This window comes from Lissotriton vulgaris, chromosome 3_1, assembly GCF_964263255.1.
Source record: "Lissotriton vulgaris chromosome 3_1, aLisVul1.2, whole genome shotgun sequence".
NCBI lineage: Eukaryota > Metazoa > Chordata > Amphibia > Caudata > Salamandridae > Lissotriton > Lissotriton vulgaris.
This window is the reverse complement of record NC_141689.1, coordinates 674799343-674827323: the sequence shown is the minus strand read 5'-3', so window position 1 is coordinate 674827323 and position 27981 is coordinate 674799343. Positions and strand designations below refer to the sequence as shown.

General features: G+C 43.8%; 1 pseudogene; it reads left to right on the top strand.

Annotated features, from left to right (window-relative positions):
* Positions 1-124: 124 nt before the first annotated feature.
* Positions 125-27552, top strand: LOC147726913 (interferon-related developmental regulator 2 pseudogene; annotated as a pseudogene).
* Positions 27553-27981: the final 429 nt, after the last annotated feature.

The following is a 27981-nucleotide window of genomic DNA, read 5'->3' as shown; positions in this document are numbered from 1 at the left end:
CTAGAAACAGAAGCTAGTAGGGAGGGAGACGTATGGGTTTGGGGTCTGAAGGGTGGAGGGACAGGGTGCAGAGATGCAGGGTTGGACAGTGATTCTAAGAGGTTTGAGGCACAGAGATATGAGAATGAAGCTGGAGGGGCAGAGGCCGGCGGTAGAGCCTTTTAGGGCAGAATGTGTGTCGCAGAAGGATGCAGAGAAACTCTTGGTGGGGGCTGCACAGAGGAGCAGCACAGAAAGCAGAGAGAGGAGAAACATACAGGTAGGGTGGCACACCACGGAAATGGCAGGAATGTTTCTTATGTAGTCAAGCCACACCCTTAATTACATGGGCCACGACTCATTAAAATACCACACAAGAGAACTTTGTTCATTCCACTTAAAGCCCTGCTTTTAGTATATGAAAATAATAAAGTTTCTCACAAATGCCGGTATCGAAAATCTTAAAAACAACAATACAGTACATACTGACAGTGTACATAATTAGCCTGCTCTGCTCGTTCTCCTATTTCCTCGAAAGACAGCTCAGCAAACGGAAATACTCAGACATGATATGGTGATGAACGCTTTAACTTTTGCACAATAAAAATACAGCGGCTATTGCCGATTATCTATCTGCTTTACGAGGCACCAAAAACTACTAACATGGAACCTTTTCAATCAAGGTTCGGGAAATCTAACGTTGCCATTTCTTTTACTATTGTTGTATACTATAGGAAATTGTGTTCCCCTTACTTCATCTATGCGCGTCTGTGAAAGGCACTCCCGGTTACTCTTATCCAGAGAGTTTCTAATCTCGCTGCTAAAAACGCATAAAATAAAATAAATACATTTAAAAAACTCAGAAGCTTGACTCGCTACGAACTTCACAGGCATGCATCATTACACTGCCAGTAGCCCCCGCCCTCTCCAGTCCAGCCACATAACCAAAATGCGCTGCCGGAGAAAGGAAACTTTTTGGTGGTTGTAGTTGTAGGGAACAACCAGTCTTCTGTTTCACGCAGGCCTTCAAAAGACGACCTTGTTTTAAACTTGCAGTGGAAAAAAGATAAGAAATCCGTTTAATCTGGCTGTTGATATTTCTGGGCGGCCGTGTTTTCATGCCCCTCAGAAAGGGAGCAGAGGATGAGAGGGGCCTGAGATTTCAAAGGCCACTTAAACGACGTGCCTAACACATCACCTACCTGCTAATTGATGAGCAGGCTTCCCACACGCACTACCAGAGTCCGGTTGTGTTGGCTCCGCTTGTCGCAGTGTGGCTAGAGGAAGCAACTATTTTAGGGCTCAGCTGTATGGAGACACTTAGTGACATGTTTGCGTACAGCCAATAAAAAGCCATAATTTTTCATGCTTGCTGGGAGTCCCTTATTTTGCGACCAAATTTGTAAACATGGCGGCCTTGGCGCTAGCCAGCTGATTTTGTGATTTTTTTGTGAATCGCGAAGTCGCAAAATGCGGGAGGGTCTGATTAGAGCACAGAAGTGTTGCTCTACCCAGACTTCATACAAGGTCCAGGAGGCGGGGGGCAGGTTATCCCAGTCAAGTGCAAACTGCAGGAGCTGAAAATGAAGTACAGCAAGCTCTACCCAGCCCCTCTGTGGGAAATGATGGATGGGAAGGTGACAATTTTGAGTGACCACAAACAGCTCCAACAGTTCCTCAAGTGGCACTCGACAGTGGGGGCATGGCAACGCTCACCCAGATCGGAAGATGGGTAAGTTGCAGTGTCCCAAGACTTGGAGGAGCAGAACTAACTCCCCCTGCACTACAAGTGGAGGCTCTCTACCCTGGCTTCGAGTCTCTGCACCTCCTAGATGGATGACATCTCATTCAAATCAAATCAAATCAAATCAAAATACTTTATTCAGCATAAAAGAATGCCATAAAAGTGCAGAAAAAATACATCATAGTATAAAAAACTAAGCATACAGATAAAAAGATACATGTACAATCCATCCACAGATGAAGACCATCTCTCATATGAAATTCATCTTTAGGGTCATTAAAAGGTTGACATAATTAGAATGTATCATGGTGGGTTAAAAATCATATAAAATCAATAACAGAGAATTCATGCGTGATCAATTCCACCATGATTAAAATTGCCCTCCCCTCATCCAGTTCATTATTAGGGCCTTTAACAGTCTGGCACTACAAGCCACATTTATTCACCTGATACCTCTTGTGTTTCTAACCCTGAGGGCTGCCCTTAGAAAATTCACAGTACAGAACAGGGTTAATGCATCAGTGAATAATTTAAAAAACAACAGGGCCACCTTTGCATGTTTGAATCTGCCATTATTTAGAATACTTCTTTAAAACACGCTCCTTCGGCATGAATAAAAAGGGATATAATAAAACAAAGTGAAGGGTATCCTGCGAAGACCGATGGTCGCAGCCGCACGGGCTCTTCAGCTCTATAGACGAAGTGTATCCAGCCGGGTCAGCTAGTATATGGTGTAAAAGATTGAGCCTAAAACGTGTCATAATAAATCTGTCATGGGCATTGTGAAAATAACATAAATAAGGTTCAATACCCAGACATGATTTAGTCAGAAGATGTGCTCTGACTGATGGCTTGACCAGCTCCCTATCTTTCCTAAGGGATGTAACATGCTCCTGAAATCGATCCTTCACCAAGGCCTTGTCCTTGATTAACATTTTGGTGGGGTTATTAAAAATGTCTGCACATCCCATGCCTGTTAGAGTCCCCTTAACATACTTAAGCCATGGGAAATTCAGCCCCTGGTCACGGGGAAGGCAATCTTTTATAATATGCTTACTAAGTGAGGCCTCTGGGTTTGCCCAAATTTTGATCCAACAGGTTAGGGGTTTACCTTACAACCTGTCTCTGACATAACTGACCCCAAGTTCTTCATGAATAATGTGGGACGGTGTACTCTCGGGCACTTTAAGTAATCGTTGAAGATACTTATTTTCTTTGGTTTGTAAGTGATGTGTGTCAATAAAACCCCATACCTCACTTCGATAGAGGATTTTAGCACAGCATATAGAACTATATAGTCTCAGAATTTGCTCCGGGGACCAATAACCCAGCCTTCGTGCAAAATTAATGATCAACCCAGAGCAACTAACTAATGTGCAGCACTTTTCTTCTAATCAAGCTTTAAAAGTGAGGCGTGTATCAAATAAAATCCCCAGATATGAGAATGAATGCACCTTTTCCAAGAGATGAGAGCCAATCAAATAATCATATTTCCTGCTTGGTTTTTTCCCCACTTCCATGATGTACGACTTGGATAGGTTGTGGGACAGGTATGGGTTCTCCATAAAGGAGACAAAACCGTCTATCAAGCCCTGAAGCCCTTTTGGGGTACGCGCGAGGAGAACCGCGTCATCCGCGTAAAGCAGGATGGGGATCCCTCTTGAGCCAATCCGTTTTTTATCAACCCTTAGGGCACCGAGTACCTGGTCCAGGCCATTTAGATACAGAGTGAACAAGAAGGGGGCCAGGGTACAGCCCTGTCTCACCCCACTCGAGCACGGAAAAGGGTCGGTGGTGTCTCCCTCCTGGTTGTATCTGACAGTAGCAGTAGTGTTCTGATATAGGACTCTTAGAATAATAATCAATCCAGGGTCAAGGCCAAAACCACCCATAATTGCCCACAACTTCCTGCGATTAACACGGTCAAAAGCTGTCGTCAAACCCATGAAAGCCAAGTACACAGTTTCATGGCTGGCAATGGTGTACTTAGCGACCAATAAATATAGATTGGGACTTTGATCGGTGGTTGACTTTCCTTGCCTAAAGCCATATTGAGTGTCAGTGATTATATAATGGTCCTCAGCCCAGCCATTAACCGGCTGAGGATAGCCCTTCCTAATACTTTCGCTGACACATCAATTAAGGAAATAGTCCGGTAACTGTGGTCTGTCCTTGTTTTCCTTTTTAAAAATGGGAACAATTGTGGCTGTGGACCAGGATGGTGGCATACGTACATTTACTTCTGCATTAATGACTCTGGTCAGGATTGGTGCCCAAATATAAAGTCAATGATGGAATCACTTCCTCTGCCTTGAAAAGTGGGATGAACCCTTTTATCCTTCCCAACTTCGGACAGGTACATAGTATGTGTGATGGCATGTGTACTTAGTAACTTGCCTACCACCCTTCCCTCCTTTGTATGTTCCATATGCGGGCCTTCTTCCAGGGTGCACAATGACCAGCCCCCCCCCCCATTTACTTTCAAATTTGGGCACAAATGGCAGTTGAAATTGCCAAGTAACACCAACTGGGGCATCAATGCCCGTTGCTCATGTATGCCTTCCAACCTATTTTCCAACTCATCCATTCTTATGATGCTCTGACCCGTTAAAATAGCATTATAAAAATGTATAACATTTAGCTGGTTGCCCTTATTATGAAATCTGATCCCATGCTTAAAGTCTGAGATCCAACCCACATTAGTCCATCTGCCCTGTAACTTGAGTTTCACATATGTACTCAGTCCTCCCCTTGCTCTCCCGGATGCAGCCTTACGTGCTGGTACAAAATACATTTTATAGCCTTCTAAATGAAACGCGCTACTTTCCACCTCCCACGTTTCCTGTAAACAGATAACGTGAAATTTCTTGATATAGGCTAGCCAATTATCATTTTTAACTTTAGCAGGCAAGCCTGCTATATTCCAGGAGATTATCTCAAAATCACCTTGACTAAGTCCATCTAAGCTATCTGATATAGGGCAAGATTAAGGACTGTGGAGTGCTGTGAATACATGACTTTGCTCCTATATGCCGTGTCCCCAGGCTCTAGATGTAATGGATTTCTGGTGTCCTCATGTGGATTTGTCCTGACTGTCCCTCCCATGTCTGCGTTACTGGGGACACTCCTCAAACTATGAGCACCCCCTGTCTCTGCACCTCCTAGATGGATGACTTCTCATTCTGATTTGGCAGCCGCAGGGGTTACTTGGCCACTACTATTGGACAAAGTAGTCGCACACAATATCGGTATGAAGCCTCCACGATCTGGCAGTGTACTGTTTCTGGGAGGTGAGCAATCACTGGAACTGATAAGTAGCTCCTGCAGCCCGCATGAGGTGGATATGCTCCTAATTTGTGACATGTGAGGTGGTGGCATTTGACTGAGGTTGTGTGAGAGAGGCGGTTAATGTGGCTGAAGCCCACAGTCATATACGATTCAGAAAAGGGGGTGGTGATGGACAGAGTATCTGAATAAAGCAGAACACTCCTACCCAGTCAACAGATCAGGGCTTGATCCATCACCGTTTTTTAGCTCACTGCACCATCCCAGCTCAGACCCTGGCTATATGCAAATTAGTCTGTCCCTGGCCCAGTGCATCATGGGAACAGGGCAGACCAAACTACCAAGCCAATCCTTTAACTGGAAAGGAAACAAGCTTCCGGGGACCGGTTTCTGGCATTACAGCCGTCTTCGGCCCGGCTTGCATGAATCCTGATGGTGCAGTGAGCAAGGGACTCATGTCTGAGCATACCCTTCCACGCTTATGGTGGACAAAACGATTCAGAAAAGGGGGCGGTGATGGACAGAGTATCTGAATTAAGCAGAACACTCCTACCCAGTCAACAGATCAGGGCTTGATCCATCACCGTTTTTTAGCTCACTGCACCATCCCAGCTCAGAACCTGGCTACATGCAAATTAGTCTGTCCCTGGCCCAGTGCATCATGGGAACAGGGCAGACCAAACTACCAAGCCAATTCTTTAACTGGAAAGGAAACAAGCTTCCGGGGACCGGTTTCTGGCATTACAGCCGTCTTCGGCCCGGCTTGCTTGAATCCTGATGGTGCAGTGAGCAAGGGACTCATTTCTGAGCATACCCTTCCACGCTTATGGTGGACAAAACGATTCAGAAAAGGGGGTGGTGATGGACAGAGTATCTGAATTAAGCAGAACACTCCTACCCAGTCAACAGATCAGGGCTTGATCCATCACCGTTTTTTAGCTCACTGCACCATCCCAGCTCAGAACCTGGCTACATGCAAATAAGTCTGTCCCTGGCCCAGTGCATCATGGGAACAGGGCAGACCAAACTACCAAGCCAATTCTTTAACTGGAAAGGAAACAAGCTTCCGGGGACCGGTTTCTGGCATTACAGCCGTCTTCGGCCCGGCTTGCTTGAATCCTGATGGTGCAGTGAGCAAGGGACTCATTTCTGAGCATACCCTTCCACGCTTATGGTGGACAAAACGATTCAGAAAAGGGGGTGGTGATGGACAGAGTATCTGAATTAAGCAGAACACTCCTACCCAGTCAACAGATCAGGGCTTGATCCATCACCGTTTTTTAGCTCACTGCACCATCCCAGCTCAGAACCTGGCTACATGCAAATAAGTCTGTCCCTGGCCCAGTGCATCATGGGAACAGGGCAGACCAAACTACCAAGCCAATTCTTTAACTGGAAAGAAAACAAGCTTTCGGGGACCGGTTTCTGGCATTACAGCCGTCTTCGGCCCGGCTTGCTTGAATCCTGATGGTGCAGTGAGCAAGGGACTCATGTCTGAGCATGCCCTTCCACGCTTATGGTGGACTAAACGATTCAGAAAAGGGGGTGGTGATGGACAGAGTATCTGAATTAAGTAGAACACTCCTACCCAGTCAACAGATCAGGGCTTGATCCATCACCGTTTTTTAGCTCCCTGCACCATCCCAGCTCATATCCTGGCTACATGCAAATTAGTCTGTCCCTGGCCCAGTGCATCATGGGAACAGGGCAGACCAAACTACCAAGCCAATTCTTTAACTGGAAAGGAAACAAGCTTCCGGGGACCGGTTTCTGGCATTACAGCCGTCTTCAGCCCGGCTTGCTTGAATCCTGATGGTGCAGTGAGCAAGGGACTCATGTCTGAGCCTACCCTTCCACGCTTATGGTGGACAAAACGATTCAGAAAAGGGGGTGGTGATGGACAGAGTATCTGAATTAAGCAGAACACTCCTACCCAGTCAACAGATCAGGGCTTGATCCATAACCGTGTTTTAGCTCACTGCACCATCCCAGCTCAGAACGTGGCTACATGCAAATTAGTCTGTCCCTGGCCCAGTGCATCATGGGAACAGGGCAGACCAAACTACCAAGCCAATTCTTTAACTGGACAGGAAACAAGCTTCCGGGGACCGGTTTCTGGCATTACAGCCGTCTTCGGCCCGGCTTGCTTGAATCCTGATGGTGCAGTGAGCAAGGGACTCATGTCTGAGCATACCCTTCCACGCTTATAGTGGACAAAACGATTCAGAAAAGGGGGTGATGATGGACAGAGTATCTGAATTTAGCAGAACACCCCTACCCAGTCAACAGATCAGGGCTTGATCCATCACCGTTTTTTAGCTCACTGCACCATCCCAGCTCAGAACCTGGCTACATGCAAATTAGTCTGTCCCTGGCCCAGTGCATCATGGGAACAGGGCAGACCAAACTACCAAGCCAATTCCTTCACTGGAAAGGTAACAAGCTTCCGGGGACCGGTTTCTGGCATTACAGCCGTCTTCGGCCCGGCTTGCTTGAATCCTGATGGTGCAGTGAGCAAGGGACTCATGTCTGAGCATACCCTTCCACGCTTATGGTGGACAAAACGATTCAGAAAAGGGGGCGGTGATGGACAGAGTATCTGAATTAAGCAGAACACTCCTACCCAGTCAACAGATCAGGGCTTGATCCATCACTGTTTTTTAGCTCACTGCACCATCCCAGCTCAGAACCTGGCTACATGCAAATTAGTCTGTCCCTGGCCCAGTGCATCATGGGAACAGGGCAGACCAAACTACCAAGCCAATTCTTTAACTGGAAAGGAAACAAGCTTCCGGGGACCGGTTTCTGGCATTACAGCCGTCTTCGGCCCGGCTTGCTTGAATCCGGATGGTGCAGTGAGCAAGGGACTCATTTCTGAGCATACCCTTCCACGCTTATGGTGGACAAAACGATTCAGAAAAGGGGGTGGTGATGGACAGAGTATCTGAATTAAGCAGAACACTCCTACCCAGTCAACAGATCAGGGCTTGATCCATCACCGTTTTTTAGCTCACTGCACCATCCCAGCTCAGAACCTGGCTACATGGAAATAAGTCTGTCCCTGGCCCAGTGCATCATGGGAACAGGGCAGACCAAACTACCAAGCCAATTCTTTAACTGGAAAGAAAACAAGCTTCCGGGGACCGGTTTCTGGCATTACAGCCGTCTTCGGCCCGGCTTGCTTGAATCCTGATGGTGCAGTGAGCAAGGGACTCATGTCTGAGCATGCCCTTCCACGCTTATGGTGGACTAAACGATTCAGAAAAGGGGGTGGTGATGGACAGAGTATCTGAATTAAGTAGAACACTCCTACCCAGTCAACAGATCAGGGCTTGATCCATCACCGTTTTTTAGCTCCCTGCACCATCCCAGCTCATATCCTGGCTAAATGCAAATTAGTCTGTCCCTGGCCCAGTGCATCATGGGAACAGGGCAGACCAAACTACCAAGCCAATTCTTTAACTGGAAAGGAAACAAGCTTCCAGGGACCGGTTTCTGGCATTACAGCCGTCTTTGGCCCAGCTTGCTTGAATCCTGATGGTGCAGTGAGCAAGGGACTCATGTCTGAGCATACCCTTCCACGCTTATGGTGGACAAAACGATTCAGAAAAGGGGGTGATGATGGACAGAGTATCTGAATTAAGCAGAACACCCCTACCCAGTCAACAGATCAGGGCTTGATCCATCACCGTTTTTTAGCTCACTGCACCATCCCAGCTCAGAACCTGGCTACATGCAAATTAGTCTGTCCCTGGCCCAGTGCATCATGGGAACAGGGCAGACCAAACTACCAAGCCAATTCCTTCACTGGAAAGGTAACAAGCTTCCGGGGACCGGTTTCTGGCATTACAGCCGTCTTCGGCCCGGCTTGCTTGAATCCTGATGGTGCAGTGAGCAAGGGACTCATGTCTGAGCATACCCTTCCACGCTTATGGTGGACAAAACGATTCGGAAAAGGGGATGGTGATGGACAGAGTATCTGAATTAAGCAGAACACTCCTACCCAGTCAACAGATCAGGGCTTGATCCATCACCGTTTTTTAGCTCATTGCACCATCCCAGCTCAGAACCTGGCTACATGCAAATTAGTCTGTCCCTGGCCCAGTGCATCATGGGAACAGGGCAGACCAAACTACCAAGCCAATTCTTTAACTGGAAAGGAAACAAGCTTCCGGGGACCGGTTTCTGGCAATACAGCCGTCTTCGGCCCGGCTTGCTTGAATCCTGATGGTGCAGTCAGCAAGGGACTCATGTCTGAGCATACCCTTCCATGCTTATGGTGGGTAAAACGATTCAGAAAAGGGGGTAGTGATGGACAGAGTATCTGAATTAAGCAGAACACTCCTACCCAGTCAACAGATAAGGGCTTGATCCATCACCGTTTTTTAGCTCACTGCACCATCCCAGCACAGTCATATACAGCTGGTATTTACTTATTGAAGCCCACGAAATGTTTGATGAACAGACACCTGCGACTAAACATGGTGGGGGGAGACTCGCTGGGTAACATCTTTCCCCATGTGTGCATCACCTGGTTTTGTTGATTGGGTAATGGGTGGGATTGGCAAGGTAAATATATTGCTGTGCATGTTTTTGGGGGTCATAGTGTCAGTGGGGTTTATTTAGTACACCTGTTCAATACGCAATGGCACTGGTTTCAGGCCGAGAGTGCATTATTAGATGGTTTTACCTGGATATTTGTATTGCACGATGATGTAGGATGGTACACAATGTGACGTGATGGATGCTGGGGGCCCTTGGCTGCTAAAGTTCCTCACAGAGAATGTCAGGGAACTGAATGATTTTCGGAAGATATGCATGGTGGTAGCACACTTCAGTGGCATTCAATAGACATAGCCTTACTGCAGGAAAACCACCTGCCACCTGGAAGCGGCTTACTAAAACAGCGTCGCATGAAGGGATTCTGGTGCATGGCTTTACCACTCATGCCAGGGGCATGCTGATTTGGATTTGGAAGGCCTCTGATGTAAAAATACAGGATGTGTGTCTGGACAGGTGGCAGATATGTTGCGGTGCGCTGTTATAAGGATGATTTGGCAGGACTGTTGGTAGGGGTGTATGGTCCTAATTTTGATGACCCACCGTTTTATCACATGCTGAGCACCTGGGTCATTCAGCAGGGAGATTTGCCTCACACATGGGATTTAGACTTCAATTGCAGTGCTGCTACTCCACAGTGCACAACAGCCACATATGCATTGATTTCTGGTTAATGTCTCAGAGCCTGATGCCGTAGGTTCAGAAATGTGAATACCAACCATGTACTTATTTGGACTATTCACTTGTTTTGGTGGAGCTGTAGCCGCACAGCCGTTGGCCCCCCACATGTTTTTGGTGGTTCCCATCATACTCTCTTCTAGATGTAGAGTTTAGGGAGTAGTTGAGGCAGGCCATAGACAATTATTTTTGATCAACTATTGGTTCTGTTGTGAAATTCTCAATGGTCGAGGAATCCTTTAAAGTTTATATTCGGTAGGGGTCACTATATCAAAACATGCTGGAGTACCTCGGTTGCTGCACAGTCGGCTGTCATGGCTGGAGGCGGAGATTAGAGTGAGGGCAAAGGGAGATAGCTGAGCAGAGTTTACTGGTTGGGGATAAGGTCAAGCTGGAGGAATACCATGAAGTGGCCCAAAGCAAAGTTAATCATTAAGAAAAATAAGCTCCTGCGAGGGCGTGTGGCAAGTGAGAGTATCTGAGTGCAATGCTGGCAGTGTTCCTGAAAACACCACCACTGGGTTTGGGTTCCCAACAGCACAGCTTTCCACAAGCTAATAATTAACAAAAAAGAAGTGCACGTGCTGCTACCTAGTTAATTACCCTAGTTTTTGCAAAACATCGGAAATCAAACCAATGTTTTTTTGATCAAAAAGTATCGTTTTTTTATTTTTCCTTGAGTCAATTTTTCATTTTAGGTCTAAAATGAATAATTGACTCAATCAAAAATAAAAAAACGATACTTTTTGATCAAAAAAACATTGGTTTGATTTCAGATGTTTTGCAAAATCTAGGGCAATTATCTAGGTAGCAGCACGTGCACTTCTTTTTTGTTGATTATTGGCAGTGCTCCTGAGGCATAGGCGTGATGATCATATGATCTTAGCAGTATTGGATGAGAAGGGGTTTCCTTTGTGTACGGTGGTTTTGCCATTATTACAAGGACCCATATACATTGCGACTCGCACACAAAGATCAGGCCATGAGGGACTATCTTGCACATATCACCATGAAGCTAACAGTGTCAAATAGGGAGTACCTCATGGGCCCATTGTGTCCCACAGAGATAGTAGCAGCACTGAAGAATGTGCAGAGTGAGAAAGCACCTGTCACTGATGGGATGACGGTGGCTTTCTATAATGTCTAACAACACAAACTTGTCCTGCATTTGGTCACCCTTTACGAAGAGATGGTGAAGAAGGGTTGCGAGCCACCCACTATGTGTGAGGATCTCCTGGTCACACTGTTGAAACCAGATAAACCGGCAGACTTTTGCTCATCCTACAGACCGCTGTCACTGTTGAATGCAGACATGAAAAGTTTTGCAAAAATTCTAACCAATTATTTGGCGCGGTTGGCCCACAGCAAGTTGCATTTATTCCCAGATGGTCTGTGACCTACAACCTCTTAGCGCAATCTACCATATGGACTCTGATGTGTGTGCCAAGGCGTCATTTTTGGATGCTGAAAAATCATTTGATTCAGTATACTCTAGGCTTATACTGGCGGTAGTGAAGTGTATCATAATGGGGGATGTCTTTCTACAGCTTGTCTGGGTGCTTTACATGCTGCAGACAGTTCGTATCCTGGTCAACGGTATAGTCATGGATGCCATAGATAGCATGAGGGGTACAAGACGGGGCTGCCAGCACTCTCCACCAATATTCTGCACACAGGGAGCTTTATTTTCCGCACTACAATTTGAAAATCTCTGCATATGCAAACCGCCACTCTGCTTTACGTGCGCAATCCTGAGCATAACCTATTCCCGGTTCTTTGAGAATTCATACTCTTTGGCTGGCATTCTGACTCGCGTATTGATTTGGAGAAGTCTTTGATATCTTTGCCTACTGTGGCCACGATGCCAATGCAGCTACAGCACTAAATACAATGCACAACAGACTCTGTATTTTAACTGGGAATGAAGGTTTACACGGATCCATCAGTGGTATTACTGGATAATTATAGAAAAGTGGTGCAGAAGCTATCAGAAGCAGTCGATTGTTGGATAAGGGTGCAGCCGTCACTCAATGGGAGTATAACCATCATGAAGATGGTGGTGTTGCCCACTTTCTATTTTTTTTCCAAACAGCCCAATCCTATTGCCCTGTGTGGTGTTTGGCTACTTACTGGCCCTTTTGCTCCAACTAGACTGAGCTCGGACATGCTTACTCCACCCTACTACATGAAGGGTTGAATGCTCCAGATCTCGAAGCCTATTACAGGGCTGTACAATATATGTTTGCCCACTATTGGTTGCATACTCAGAGGGACGGCCACACCTGTGGCTTGAACGTGACAGCGCCTTTCCACTGTCACTACCCCAGATGCTGTTTGCTAACCAGTGTGACATAAGCAACAATGTTTTTGATTTGCTGAACACAGCGGCCCATTCCTGGCAGCTGCTTCCTGAGCTGGAAGTTGGATGAGGTTTTACGCGCTGCATGTGCCACTGGACTAGTGTATGTGGTTTCTCCTGGGACAGAGGATTCCTTAAAAGCAATGTAGAAAGCACATAAAAGAGTGCTTACCACCAACTTCAAGTTGGTGGTAATTACCGAATTCCTATAAAAAAGCACTTTCTTGTTTTTTTTGAAGTGCCATGTGGCACACATCCATGCCCTTAGGGCATGCATGAGTGCCACATGTGCACACATGCACATTTCAGGGGTGCAACAGGGTGTCCTTTGGACACCCTGGCACCCTTGAAATACCTCCCGGTATTACCCATTTGGTAATACCGAATCTGCAATACCGAATGTCTTCACATTCCTCATAGGAATGAATGGGTAGGTGTTCGTTATTACCGAATCTCAATTACCGATTCGGTAATAACAAATATCAAGGATTCAGTATTTTTTACCGAATTCTTGCCTACATCTGAAAAACCGATTTCTCAATACCGAACCAGTAATTTCGGTATTTAGAATTTGGTATCTCACTATTACCTACATCGGGCCCTAAATCTGTATTATCAATCCAACACAATTACATATCAGCTATCAATACAAGGTGCTTACAAAGTGCTGCTCTACCCAATAGGGTGATTATCTACCTGGTCCATTCCTAGCGCTGACCTATCATGAGTTAGTCCAATATTCTATATTGTTGGTGCTCCAAGGGAAGGAGGAATCACCCTACCTCCTTAAATGCAGATCTCACGAAACATAATAACCAAAACCCTGAGCACACATTTGATAAGGATACAATTAAAATATAATGTCATACACTAGTCTTCTTTTCCTTATTCTTTATTTTCTTTCATTTGCCTAGCCAACACGTGTTCCTCATGTAGGGAGTTCCCCACGATATCTTCAGGGCTGTCTTCCTCTTTCCATAGGCCAGATTTCACCTTCACTCCAGTTTTACTTCCGTCCCGGTAAATCTTCATAAAATGCCCCCATAACTCAAAATACTTGTAAGTTGTTGCCGTATGATCCCCAATATCCTTGATCATTTATTCCTCTATCTAATTCCAGATCTCCCATCCGAGATCAAAACGTTCATTTCCCTCCTGTATTCCTGTATTCCTCTTTCTGAAGGTCAGGTTTCACCTTCACACCGGTTTTACTTCCGTACCAGTAAATCTTCATAAAATACCAGCATAAGTAAAAATCTGTGTATATTGTTGCCATATGTTGCCCAATATTCTTGATTATTCAATCCTCTATTGAAAGTCAGATCTCCCATCTGAGATCAACTTTTTCCTGGCGTGCAATCCCATGCTGTCTGGTTTCCGTTTGTAGCTGACAAAGTGCTCACTGCATAGGGTGATCACATCATGCATATGCACAGAGTGAAAGCATATGTTACAAAGGCTGGTGTCAGTTTATAGAAGTCACAAAAACAGTAGAGGGACATCTTCCATCTTGTTTATGGAGGCTGCAAAATTATTTTAATGACACCCAGCATAGGTCAACATTGTATTGATCCAATCATAATTCTCAGGTCATCACCAGGAAAAAAATGAGGTGAAGACTGAACACAGCAATGATGGGGTGAAATGAATGAATCTTCCAGGAGCAGACGTACTGGGAATGCAGTGTGTAGATTTTTCAAGAAGCAATACTTGTGGGAAATCTAATTTGAACAGCAATCTGTGGTTCAACAAACAGATAGGTGATCCACTCAAGTGGATAAATGAATGCTCCAGGATACTCTGTGGGTGGCACACCAAAGTCTGTGGCCACAATTTATCCTTGTTAACAATGGCACAAAAAGATCTGAATGACTATCACTGGTATATGTAGCGTCCTTTGAAGCCTGGGTACCCGCCAACGACTATGCCATACACGGAGCTTAGTATTATAACTCTTTATTCTGCTGTGTGTAACTGCGAACCCAAAATTCAAAAACAAGCTTTCATAGCATTGCGGTCTAACACCTATGTCACTGCACTCTGGAGCCTGTTAGATGACAAAAGTGTTCCATCGTAAAGCATTGCAAGCCACTTCATCTCCCTCTCTTTTAAATAAAGAATATATATATATATATATCTATATATATATATATATATATATATATATATATATATATATATATATATATATATATATATATATATAAATATATATATATACATATATATATATTCACTGAAAAAACCATAGGTTATAGACCATATATAGTTAGGAATTCGCATTTACAAAACCTTATTTTACTCACACAAAACCATTGAAATTCCATATATAGTTAGTTGCACTGCTGATGATGTACCATATTACATCATTCATGACATGGTCAGTGACATCACTGATGACATCACTGATGACATCTCAAATGACATCACTGATGACATCACTGATGACAACATCCAGTGACTGTATGTTTCTGTAAAGTTAAAATATGTCTTACATATTGAAGAATGAGTGGATGTATAAGTGTCTGGATGAAGGATTTAGTAGGTGCATGACTGACTGTATGAGTGAGTGATTAAATGTGTCTCACTGAGTGCATGGGTTAGTGACTAAACTGTCTTAATTTGTGCATCATTATGTCTGTTGTTCTGTAAACTGTTGCATGTGTTGATAAGTAGCTTTATGAGTAACTATATGGGTTATTGATTGGTTGCCCAAGTATTTGTATGGGAGACTGAGTGTGTGTGTGGGTGGCTGGGAGGTGTATGACTCTGTGCATAGATGTGTGAGCAGTTGATTCACTAGATGTATGGTTTCAAAAGTGCATGTGGAAACAGCTGTATGGGCGGTTGACTGTGTGCATGAGTGTATTGGTGAGTGAATGGATATCTCAGTGCTACATGTCAAAGTAAGTACATATGTAAAACACAGTACATGTGAGAGTTGACATATATAAATAACTGTGCATAAGAGCCAGTGAATGTGTGAGTGGCTGTATGGATCATTGTGAACTTGTATCAGGGATTGTATAAGAGAGTAAATATGTGTTAGTATATGTTTGAATAAGTAAAGTTTGTATAACTGTATAGTTGAGGAAATGGAGGTGTGATTGATTCTTTGCATGACTGACTAGGTGTGTGAGTAACTACATGGATGAGTGACAGTCTGTGAGTGTCTGTTTACACTGATTGTATCTAAGGTTATATTAGAGTCTGAAGAGGTTCATCGTATTATCACATGAATGATATCATCAGTGATGTGATCAGTAATGTCAAATGAGATGTCATCAGTGATGTCATCAGTGATATCATTTGAGATGTCATCAGTGATGTCATTTGAGATGTCATCAGTGATGTCATCAGTGATGTCACTGACCATGTCATGAATGATGTAATATGTGACATCATCAGCAGTGGATTGCGGGTGCGCGATATATAGTTAGTGCAACTAACTATATATGGAATTTCAATGGTTTTGTGTGAGTAAAATAAGGTTTTGTAAATGCGAATTCCTAACTATATATGGTCTATAACCTATGGTTTTTTCAGTGAATTTTCAAGGTTTTGTAAATGCTAATTCCTAACTATATATGGTCTATAACCTACGGTTTTTTCAGTGAATTTTCAAGGTTTTGTAAATGCTAATTCCTAACTATATATGGTCTATAGCCTATGGTTTTTTCAGTGAATATATATATATATACATACATATATAAACATATATCATCTGTATATCTATATAAATACAAACATAAATGCATGCATACATATACTTATATGCATACAGATGCATGTTATTTACATGAAAGTTGAAAAAACACTAATAAAAGCAAAGCTAAAAAGCCACCTCATTACAAACAGAATGGCTTTAACTTAAACGAGGGCGAGATCTATTGCATTTTCAATGCTTGTTTACTTTGGTTCCATCAAGAAGGCATTCAGATGTGTCACACATTTGCCATAAATTCTGAATGTTAACACTCTAGTTGCACATTAGATCACTGTAGTAAAGCTACTGCTCACCAGGGACGTCTGCTGCTGGTATTCAAAGTGCATGTTTCAGTCTGCATGTCAGAATTTTTTTAATGAAATAGAAGAGGATTTGAGAAGTCACTCACAATGATCCCTAATTTTTCTTTCTGAAGCACTAATCATACTTTCTATGGCAAAATGAACCCCCTCATGTTGTTCCTTTTTAAATTGAGTGTTTTCAGACTTACCACTTCATTCCAATCAAGATGGCTTCTGGTGTGCCATACTTTTGTCATAAGTAAGACTGTTAGCGCTCTAGTTGTTCTTTAGAACACTCTGGGACATTCTGTCATTGGGCTATACTTGGGGTACATCTGGGTGATATTTGGGCTACATTTAGGCTCTTTTGTCTCTGGTGGCCATCTTGGGAGACTGTATGTCAGAATTTTTTAATGAAATTGAAGAGGGTTTGAGAAGTCACTCAAAATGTGCCCTAATTTTTCTTTCTGCAGCACTAATCATAATTCATATGGCAAAATATACCCCCTCATTTTGTTCCTTTTTAAATTAAATGTTTTAAGAGTTACCACTTTATTCCAATCAAGATGGCTTCAGGTGTGCCATACCTTTGTAATAAGTAGGACTGTTAGCGCTCTAGTTGTTCTTTAGAACACTCTGGGACATTCTGTCATTGGGCTATACTTGGGCACCATCTGGGTGATATTTGGGCTACATTTGGGCTCTTTTGTCTCTGGTGGCCATTTTGGGAGACTGCATGTCAGACTTTTTTAATGAAATAGAAGAGGATTTGAAAAATCACTCAAAATGTGCCCTAATTTTTCTTTCTGCAGCACTAATAATACCTTCTATTGCATAATATACCCCCTCATTTTGTTCCTTTTTAAATTGAGTGTTTTCAGACTTACCACTTCATTCCAATCAAGATGGCTTCTGGTGTGCCATACTTTTGTAATAAGTAGGACTGTTAGCGCTCTAGTTGTTCTTTAGAACACTCTGGGACATTCTGTCATTGGGCTATACTTGGGCTACATCTGGGTGATATTTGGGCTACATTTGGGCTCTTTTGTCTCTGGTGGCCATTTTGGGAGACTGCATGTCAGAATGTTTTAATGAAATAGAAAAGGATTTGAGAAGTCACTCAAAATGTGCCCTAATTTTTCATTCTGCAGCACTAATCATACTTTCTATGGCCAAATATACCCCCTCATGTTGTTTCTTTTCAAATTAAATGTTTTAAGAGTTACCACTTTATTCCAATCAAGATGGCTTCAGGTGTGCCATACCTTTGTAATAAGTAGGACTGTTAGCGCTCTAGTTGTTCTTTAGAACACTCTAGGAGGCTGCAGTAGAACACAAAGGAATCAACTGACAGTCTCTGTCCTTGTTGGATGTACATGTTTTACTGAGAATGTCAGACTTCATTTTCACATGACTGAGAAAGATAATGTGAATTTACAGAAAATATGCTTTCAGTTTAGCTTATAGATCCCCTTCCAAACCACTGTGGGAAAATCATGAGATATTAGTTTTCTTTCAAACAATATTCATGATATCACAGCAGAAGGTTTTTTCACATGGTAAAATCACCTTACAACCCACCACAATTCCTAAAACGAGTATGGTACCATCAACAAATGATGTATAATGTAACTAAAGTCCTAAAACCCTCTATTAACTACAATGCTTTTTAATGAGGTGCTATCATGTATATTGGTCCCAAGATGGCTGCCAACACTTCTTGGATGAAGTGCTGACAGCCAATCAGATCAGATGTGTGGTTAGGCTCCGCCAAGATATATATCTTTTTTTGAACCTAAATTACTCAAAATCCATTGGAGCACATATATTGAGACCTAGCAAAGGCACATCGGGCTAACAGTCCCTACAATTTTGCCAAGTTTCGTGCAAATCCATTCAGCCGTTCGAGCTAAAAGTGAGGCCAACCGCCCTATGGAAATTAACATGGGAAAAACGCGTTTTGGGACCCCCCTTTTTTCTCGGCCCCCCCTTGATGAAACCCCCCCAAATTGTCAGGGGCTGCTCAGAAACAAAATGTTCCATTTTCTTGAAAATGTCAGCCAAATCCGTCCACAAACGTTAAAGTTATTAGACATAGAATTTTCAAAAATCCCATAGAGAAAAAATCCTAACTATATATACCTACTGGCGACCGCCAGTAGGTAATATATATATATATATATATATATATATATATATATATATATATATATATATATATATATATATATATATATATATATATATATATATATATATATATATATATATATATATATATATATAACCTACTGGCAGTTGCCAGTAGCTAGTGTTATAGTTAGTACCTAGTTTCCATAGGAAATCTGCAATATTCTATTGGGAATAACTTTGGCCCCGGTTGATGAATCTTCGCTAATTTCTCAAAGAAGACGGCCCGCTCCACTCCGCTCCTTCCCTGAAAGTTTTGAGGGGATTCGTCAAGTGGGGGCTGAGAAAAAAGGGGGTCCCAAAACATATTTTTCCAATGTTTTTTCCATAGGACGATTAGACATGGCTACAGCCCGAACTGCTGAACGGAATTACACCAAATTTGGCAGAGAGGTAGAGTTTGGTTCGCAGATCACCCTTTTGCTTAAATGGTGTAAATTCCTCCAGTAGTTCCTCAGAAAGTCAAAAGAAAAAATATATATATATCTATAAGCGCGCACCGTACGCGCACAGGTCAGCGTACCGTGTGCGCACGTACGTGTACGTGCAAGAGCTGCATGCTGATTGGCTGCCAATGTATGTCACACTCCAAAACAGAAATTGTTGGCAGCCATCTTGTGCCTCGGTAGACTAAGGCACAAGAAAGCAGAAAAACAAACATGTAGAACTCAAAAAGGGGGCAGGATAGAAGCACCCTGACCCCCTAGGCTTGCTGTCCCACAAGGATCCCCAAGGCCCAAATTTATTTTATTTTTTTTCTGAAAATCGCGGGGTGCGCGTACCGTGCGCGCACCTCGCAATCCCCGTATGGGTCCACGTACGTACGCATACGGTACGCGTACCGTGCACGTACCTTTCCGAGTAAGCTGCATGCTCATTGGCTGTCAACACTCCAAACCAGGAAGTTTTGGCAGCCATTGTGTGCTCAGTAGACCGAGGCACAAGAAAGCAGAAAAACAAATGTGTAGAACACAAAAGGGGGGCAGGGTAGAAACACTCTGACCCCCTAGGCCTGCCCAGGGGGTCCCACAAGGACCCCCCAAGGCCCAATTTTCTTTTTTTTAAAAACCCGGTATGTTTTTTTTCAAATTACCCCCCCGGGGACCAAATGATGTCACTGACCATGTCATGAGTGATGTAACATGTGACGTCATCAGCAGTGCATTGTGGGCGCGCGAGTTATAGTTAGCTGAACTAACTACAACAGGGGAATTTCAAAGGTTTTGTATGAGTAAAATGACCAGCTAACTATAACTGGTGTGAAACCTATGGTTTTTTCAGTGAATTTCAAAGGTTTTTAAAATGCTAATTCCTAACTATAACGTGTGTGAAACCTATGTTTTTTTCAGTGAACATATATATATATATATATATATATATATATATATATATATATATATATATATATATATATATATATATATTGCCTTTGAAAGAACTGATGGGGTACCGAGGAGTCGGATGAAGTCACGGCCCGCCATCGACATTCCTGAGGCAGTGAAGGCAGCAAACAACATCGAGCACGGAAGGTACGGAAAGATGCCGTTACCGGATCTGTGCTTACGGCTGCTTTACCTCGGAGGCGAAGGCAGAGAGTTTGGGCAATTGGCAGCTACAAATTACTGTTTTTAAAGAAATGAAGCTCCACCACTACATTCGGATTGCAAGCACAGTGAATCATGGGACTGGTAGTCCCTAAAATAAACCCAAGCAGAGACAATCCGGTGCAGGTGAGCCAAGTCACCACATGGAGGAGGAGTTTTAAAAGAATCCTGTGTGGGTGCTTTCATTACTGACGGACTAGGCATCAGATGAAGGCGATACGCCGAAACCGGTAATGCCACTGTTCTTGAATGAATAAAGTTACCTGCCTTAACCCGCTGTGTCTCTGGTGATCTTCGTGACGAAAGGGAGAAAGTTCCTCTCTGTGCTGAAGTGAATGACAGGATATATATATATATATATATATATATATATATATATATATATATATATATATTCACTGAAAAAACCATAGGTTTCACACCAGTTATAGTTAGCTGGAAATTTTACTGATATAAAACCATTGAAATTCCCACGTTATAGTTAGTCGGACTCACTATAACTTGCGCGTGCAATGCACTGCTGATGACATCACATATTACATCACTCATGACATGGTGAGTGACATTACTCATGACATGACTGATGACACCATCCAGTGAATATGTGTCTTTCTGAAAAATAAATATTAGTGAGTTATGTTTAAATATTTAAATACATATATTAGTGTTTCACTTTGTGTATAAGTGGCTACATGTGTTGATAAGTAGCTACATGCGTATGTATATGGGTTATTTGATATTTTTATTAGTATCAGTTTGAGTGTCTATATGGTTTGGTGGGGGTATTACTTAGCACATAGATGCATGAGTGACTGACTCTTTGTTTGTATGTGTTTTGAAGACAGCATATGTACAGGACTGTATGGGTGGATGAGTGTCTATATGTGTTTGTTAGTGAGTGAATGACTGTCTCACTAGTGTCTATCAGTAACTACATATGTTTTAATCTAGTATATATGAATATTGATGTATATAAGTGAGTATATGTGAGAGTAAGAGATTGTAAGAGTTCCTGTTTAAATAAGTATGTGTTTCTATAAGTGATTGTTTAAGAGAATAAATATGTGTAATTTTCAATAGAAGTAAGGTGGAAGTGTGTGTATAACTCTATATTCAAATAAATGGTTGTTCAATAGTTTATTTGCACGTGTGAATATGTGTGTGAGTAACTTTTGGATGAATGTCGGTGTGTAACAGGATGTATAGGTGTATCTCTTCATATGATGAGTGAGTATATGTATGAGTGACTATATAGAACTGTTGGTGAATGAGTGGATGTGTATATAGATAGTGGAAGTACAGAATTGCTTGTTGTAACTGATATAGGTATGTCCATTTTTTAAAAATTTCAGTTTCTATTTTTGAATATGTGTCTCAAGGGTTACTTTACACTGAGAGGAGGTCTGTCACTGTGTCACAAGGATGGTGTCATCAGTGATGTCATGAGTGATGTCACTCACCATGTCATGAGTGATGTAATATGTGATGTCATCAGCAGTGCATTGCACGCGCAAGTTATAGTGAGTCCGACTAACTATAACGTGGGAATTTCAATGGTTTTATATCAGTAAAATTTCCAGCTAACTATAACTGGTGTGAAACCTATGGTTTTTTCAGTGAATTTAATAGGTTTTTTAAATGCTAATTCCTAACTATAACCGGTGTGAAACCTATGGTTTTTTCAGTGAATTTCATAGGTTTTTTAAATGCTAATTCCTAACTATAACTGGTGTGAAACCTATGGTTTTTTCAGTGAATTTCATAGGTTTTGTTAATGCTAATTCCTAACTATAAGTTTCACTTTATAAATAAGACTGTTAGTTCTTTTTAACACTCTGGTACATTCTGTCATTGGGCTACAGTTGGGCTACATCTAGTTGAAATTTGGGCTACATTTACAATTTTTGGTCTCTGGTGGCCATCTTTGGGCTACATTGGGCTACTTTGGGCTACATTTGGGCTACATTTTGGCTCTAACATATATTAAGCCCAATGTAGCACAATACATATTTTTATAAAGTTAATTTTTTTACAAACCACTTCAGAATAGGGCTACCTGTCCCTACAATTATCCCATTTTTTATTTTTTTATTTTTGGGGGAGCGCGCCCCGAAAAGCGTATTTCTGAAAAGCGCCCCCTTGCGCGCTCCGGGGAGCGTCCCGTGAGCGCCAATATCGCAAACGAAAACATGATCGTGACGTATCGCGTAGCCGCGACCGCGTGATACGCACGGCGTAAGCGCACCCGGAAGTACTCGAGCGAATACGATCGCACAACGTAAACTTCCGACGCGCTTACGCTGCGCACCCCCGGGCGCGCCCCGGGCGCGTAGCGTAAGCGCGTCGGGTCATGTGAGCAGAAAATAACACTTTTCATTGGTTCATAACAGTTTTAGTTTCATAATGATGAAGCCCCTGGTCTTGTGACCTGAAAATAACACTTCTCATTGGTTCAGGACAGTTTTTTTTTCTAAATGATGAAAGAACCCACCTTTTTTCCTTATTCTGACTTTGTCCTTTGACTGAGGAAGACCTGTTTGTTGCTCTCTCTACTTTTTTGCTCCAAATAATGGCTTCAGTAGTAGCATCAGCTGGTGCATCTGCCCCACCACCACCACCACAACCACCAAGAGGACCAGCTCCAAATTATATTGGTGGTCAAGAACAGGAGGAGGAGGAAGAGGAAGAGGAGGAGGGGAGAAGAAGATGGCTGCCAGAAGAAAATACACCTTACAAACCCAAACCACACATTGTATGGCAGTTTTTTTCAATCCCAGAGGGGAAAAAAAAGGTGAATGCGCCCAAGGTGACTTGCCTCATCTGCAATGATGAACTTTCACGGGGCAACCCAAACAAAAAATATTCTTTTGGTAACTATACCATGATTCGGCACATGACCAGAAAGCACCCAAACAACTACTCTCGTGCAGAGTTCAGGGAACTGGCCAGTAACCTCCCCCAGTCATCAAGGACCCCCTCCCAAAGAAACCAACCCACCTCATCAGAACCAGAAACATCCGAGGTGATGCCTTGCATTCAGCCAAGATTTGCTGATTTTAAAATCACTTGTTCTGCATGTGGCAAGCTTATCGCCTATGGCGAAAAAAGCGTTAAGCTCATCGTCCTTGCAGGTGATAATCACAAGTGCCCCAAAAAGAAGTAATTTTGGGGTTTTTTGTTTTTTTGCTCCAGTTGAGCCAGTTTCAATTCCCTTTTTTTGTTTCTCCCCCTAAAAAAATACAAAAAAAATATAAAACTGTTTTGAAAAGCCAAAAAAAGTTCAAAAAGTTCAAAAAACACAAAAAAAATATAAAACAACAAAAAGAAGAAAAAAAAAAGTTCTTTTTAGAACTACCTCCAATTTCTAAATCAAAACTTCATTTTTTAAAAACTCTGTCATCTTTTTCCCTCATTTTACGCTCCCCGGTGCGCTACCTGGTGCGCGTACCGGGCGCTTCCCCCGCGCAAAACGAAAAAAAAAAAATATTTTAAATGCCCCGCGGGGCCCTTTTATAGCCCCCACATCAAACCTAGGGGGTCAAAGGGGTCTATCCCTGACGCCTTATGGTCAGTTCCCCCTTTGTTTTAGCCACCTCTTATGTCTCGATTTTACCGAGACACAAGATGGCGGCCGCTCTGGACTGTTTCGAATGTTTACAGACACCCGAGAGCCAATCAGCTTTCCATGCGCACCTCGCGTCACGCGCCCGGAGCGCTCCCTGGTGCGCGCACCGGTGCGCTGCTATAGATATATATATTTTTTGTAACCTAAATTACTCAAAATCCACTGCAGCAAATATCTTGAGACATAGCAAAGGCACATCAGGCTACCAATCCCTACAATTTTGCCAAATTTGGTGGAAATCCATTCAGCCGTTCGGGTTAAAAGTGAAATCGACCGCCCTATGGAAATTAACATGGGGAAAACGCGTTTTGGGACCCCCCTTTTATCTCGGCCCCCGCTTGACGTATCCCCCCCAAACTTTCAAGGAAGGACCGGAGCTCGACGAGGCCATTTTCAGGAAATTTTCAGGCAGATTCGTCAACCGGTGCCAAAGTTATTCCAAATAGAATTTTGAGATTTAACATTGAAAAAAATCCTAACTATAACTACCTACTGGCGACCGCCAGTAGGTAATATATATATATATATATATATATATATATATATATATATATATTGTTTACACGGCTGGTCCCTGCCGTGGAAGAGGCACCATCTCCGTAAATAGGGAGAGGCTGGGAGCTGAACTGATCAAACTCCGCAAAGCACCTTTTCTCCATATGCGAATGAAACTCGCCATGAAAAGACTCCCATCCTACTTAAGGACATTATTATGCTCTAATCTTTAAACGTGCATTGAACTGAGAAAAAAATATTCCTGCCTGCAATTGGTGCATACATGTCCCAGAGGGTATTGCAGTATGACGCTTTGGGAGTGTCTACTGTTGGGACACGTGATGCAAATAAAAACCGGATTGAAATAATTGCAGGTTTCAATGTTGTTTGTGAGCCGCCCAGGAAGAAGGGGCCTCGGTGCCTTGAAACGCGTTGGCAATTCTTAAACACAGGGAGAATTCTGGCGAGCTGCATTGTGATGCTGGATGGCAGGAGAGAGGTCAAGTTGCTCTTCAAATGCTTGGGGCATTTGTTTCGAATATATATATATATATATATATATATATATACATACATACATACATACATACATATATATATATATATATATATATATATATATATATATATATATATATATATATATATATATATATATATATATATATATATATATATATATATGTATATATATATATATTACCTACTGGCGGTCGCCAGTAGGTATATATAGTTAGGACGGTTTCCCATAGGAAATCCCCAACATTCTATTGGGAATAACTTTGGCCCTGGTTGATGAATCTTCGCAAATTTCTCAAAGAAGATGACTCGCTCCGCTCCGCTCCTTCCCTGAAAGTTTGGGGGGGGTTCGTCAAGTGGGGGCTGAGAAAAAAGGGGGGGTCCCAAAACGTGTTTTCCCCATGTTAATTTCCATAGGACCTTTAGACTCAGCTACAGCTTGAACCGCTGAAGGGAATTACACCAAACTTGTCAAAATGGTAGTGTCGGGTATGCAGATCACGCTTTTGGTAAAATTGTGTAAATCCCTCCAGTGGTTCCTGAGAAAATTAGAAGAGAAATCAATTATATATCTATAAGCGCGAACGCGTGCGCGCACCCCGCGATTTTTCGCGATTTTTTTTTTGGGGGGCGGGGCTTGGGGGGGTTTGGGGGGCTTCTCTCTTTCATTTTTGTGTTTATTTTTTCGATTTCGAGGGTGCCCACTCCTCGTTTTGCCCCCCGAGATCACCGCCGCGGCCCGAGCCGCCTGAAGATGGCCGCCGCCTGGTTGTGGGCGGGGCCGGGAAGACGTGGTTTCCACGTCCCCCTGCCTGGGGGAAGCCTTCGATGTCCGGACCGGTCTCCCGTGCCGAGGGGGAGACCGGGTGATGCAGGCCTGAGGAGCTGCTTCCCCCTGCCTGGGGGAAGCCTTCGATGTCCGGACCGGTCTCCCGTGCCGAGGGAGAAGTGTGGGCTGGTACGGGGCTCCCGTGTGCGGAGGGAGCCCCGGGAGAAGAGGAGACGCTTTGGCCGAGCAGCAGCGTAGGTAGGTTGGTGCGGGGATTGGGTGCAGGGTGCGGGGTGCGGGGTGCGGGCAGCGGTAGAAGTGGGCGGGCGGGACGGAGAGAATAGTCCCGCAGCGCCCTCGTGAAAGGGGCGTTTGCGGAGGCGGGACTGCAGGTTCCAGGGATCTTTGCAACTGCGGGCGGGAGCGGGTAGAGCTCAGAGGGTGCCGAAAGAAGATGGTGTCTCACTCTCACAGATGCTCTGGAGCGATGTATGAAGAAAGGGAAAGGGGAGGAGCAGTCTTTGGCTGCTAATGTGCTTACACTGCTGTGCCTTCAAATGGGTTCTGGGCCTGAAGGGGAGGAAATTTTCCGGAGTCTTAAGCCACTTCTAATCAATATCCTCACTGATGCCTCAGCCAGCCTAATCGCCCGGCAAAGCTGTGCCTCTGCCCTAGCAATGTGCTGTTACTTGGTTGCAGCTGATGTTGAGGATTTAGGTACATGCCTCACTTGCCTAGAGGGAATCTTCAGCTCTTCATACTTGAATGCTACTTCACCCAACACTGTGCAGCACAACCCTCAGACACAGCAACTGCACTGCAGTGCCCTGCATTCATGGTCCCTGCTGCTGACAATCTGCCCCAATTCACAAGTGGAAAAGATCCTTCTAAACCACTTATCCAAGCTGCCCAGCGTACTGTCCAGTGAACATGTCAACCTGCGCATTGTAGTTGGTGAGACCATCGCGCTGCTGTTTGAACTGGCCAGAGAACTGGAGGAGGATTTCTTCTATGAAGACACTGACCTGCTTTGTACAAAGCTGAAAGCCCTGGCGACGGACAGCAACAAGTATCGGGCTAAACTGGACCGCCGCAAGCAACGCTCTATTTTCAGAGACGTATTGCACTTCATAGAGAACCGAGAGTGCCACGAGGAGACCATCAAGTTTTGCCTGGAGTGTATGTACATAGATAGCTGGGTTAGGAGGAGAACATACAACGCCTTCAAAGAAGTCCTGGGCTCGGGAGTGCGACATCATCTCCAGAATAATGAACTCCTCCGAGACATCTTGGAACTGGGTCCTCCTCTTGTGTTGGATGCAGCTGCTATCAAAGCCAGCAAGATCACACGAGTGGAAAAGCATATGTACAACTCTGCTGCTTTCAAAGCCCGGACTAAATCTAGGAGCAAAGTGCGTGACAAGCGTGCTGACATCATGTGACCTTGCTGAACCGTGGCCCACACTATCCCACATCTGGCAACACATGCGGCTAGTCTTGCAGAAGTCCCAGATACAAACTACACTTGCCAACCACTGTGATGACTGAAAGAAGATGCCAAAACTACAGCCAAGAAGAGGGGGATACAGCTTTTACAGTGAAGCGTCAGACCCCAAAGTGTGCTGTCCCTCAGCATTCATCAGAGGGGGGTCCTCTAACCTGGGAGTGTTTTATACATCTATTTAAAAAGCATCATTCACCTGACTGAGCAGTGCCATTGCCTATGATCATGGGGAAAGCGTGCTTTGGACTTGTTAAGGCAGCTGGACACGTATTTTAGTCAAAAAAAAAAAAAAAGAATAGTCCTACGATTTTTCCTTAATGAGGCATGGTTCTATTTACCTTTGAGCCCTTCCGCTTCAGAGATCCCGCCTCACCTCCCACAATGTCTATCTACAGCCCCTCTGACACGTTCCCTGGTTTAGACCACCCCCTGCCTTCTGTCTCCCCCTATGCCCTGCTCCTCTCCCAAGCAGCCGAGCACGGCTCCCCCCTCCCTCAGCGCCTTCCTCCTGCCTCTCCCCCTCCCCTTCCTGCTCCTTGAAGGCTCTGGGCTGTTCAGAGCTGCCACCTCCCCTCTGGCTCCTGCTGCCCCCTGCGGTGGACTGGTGGCCCGGAGAGCTCTGCTTTATCCTCTTAAAGGCTTCTCTGCACCCCCTCCTCTGC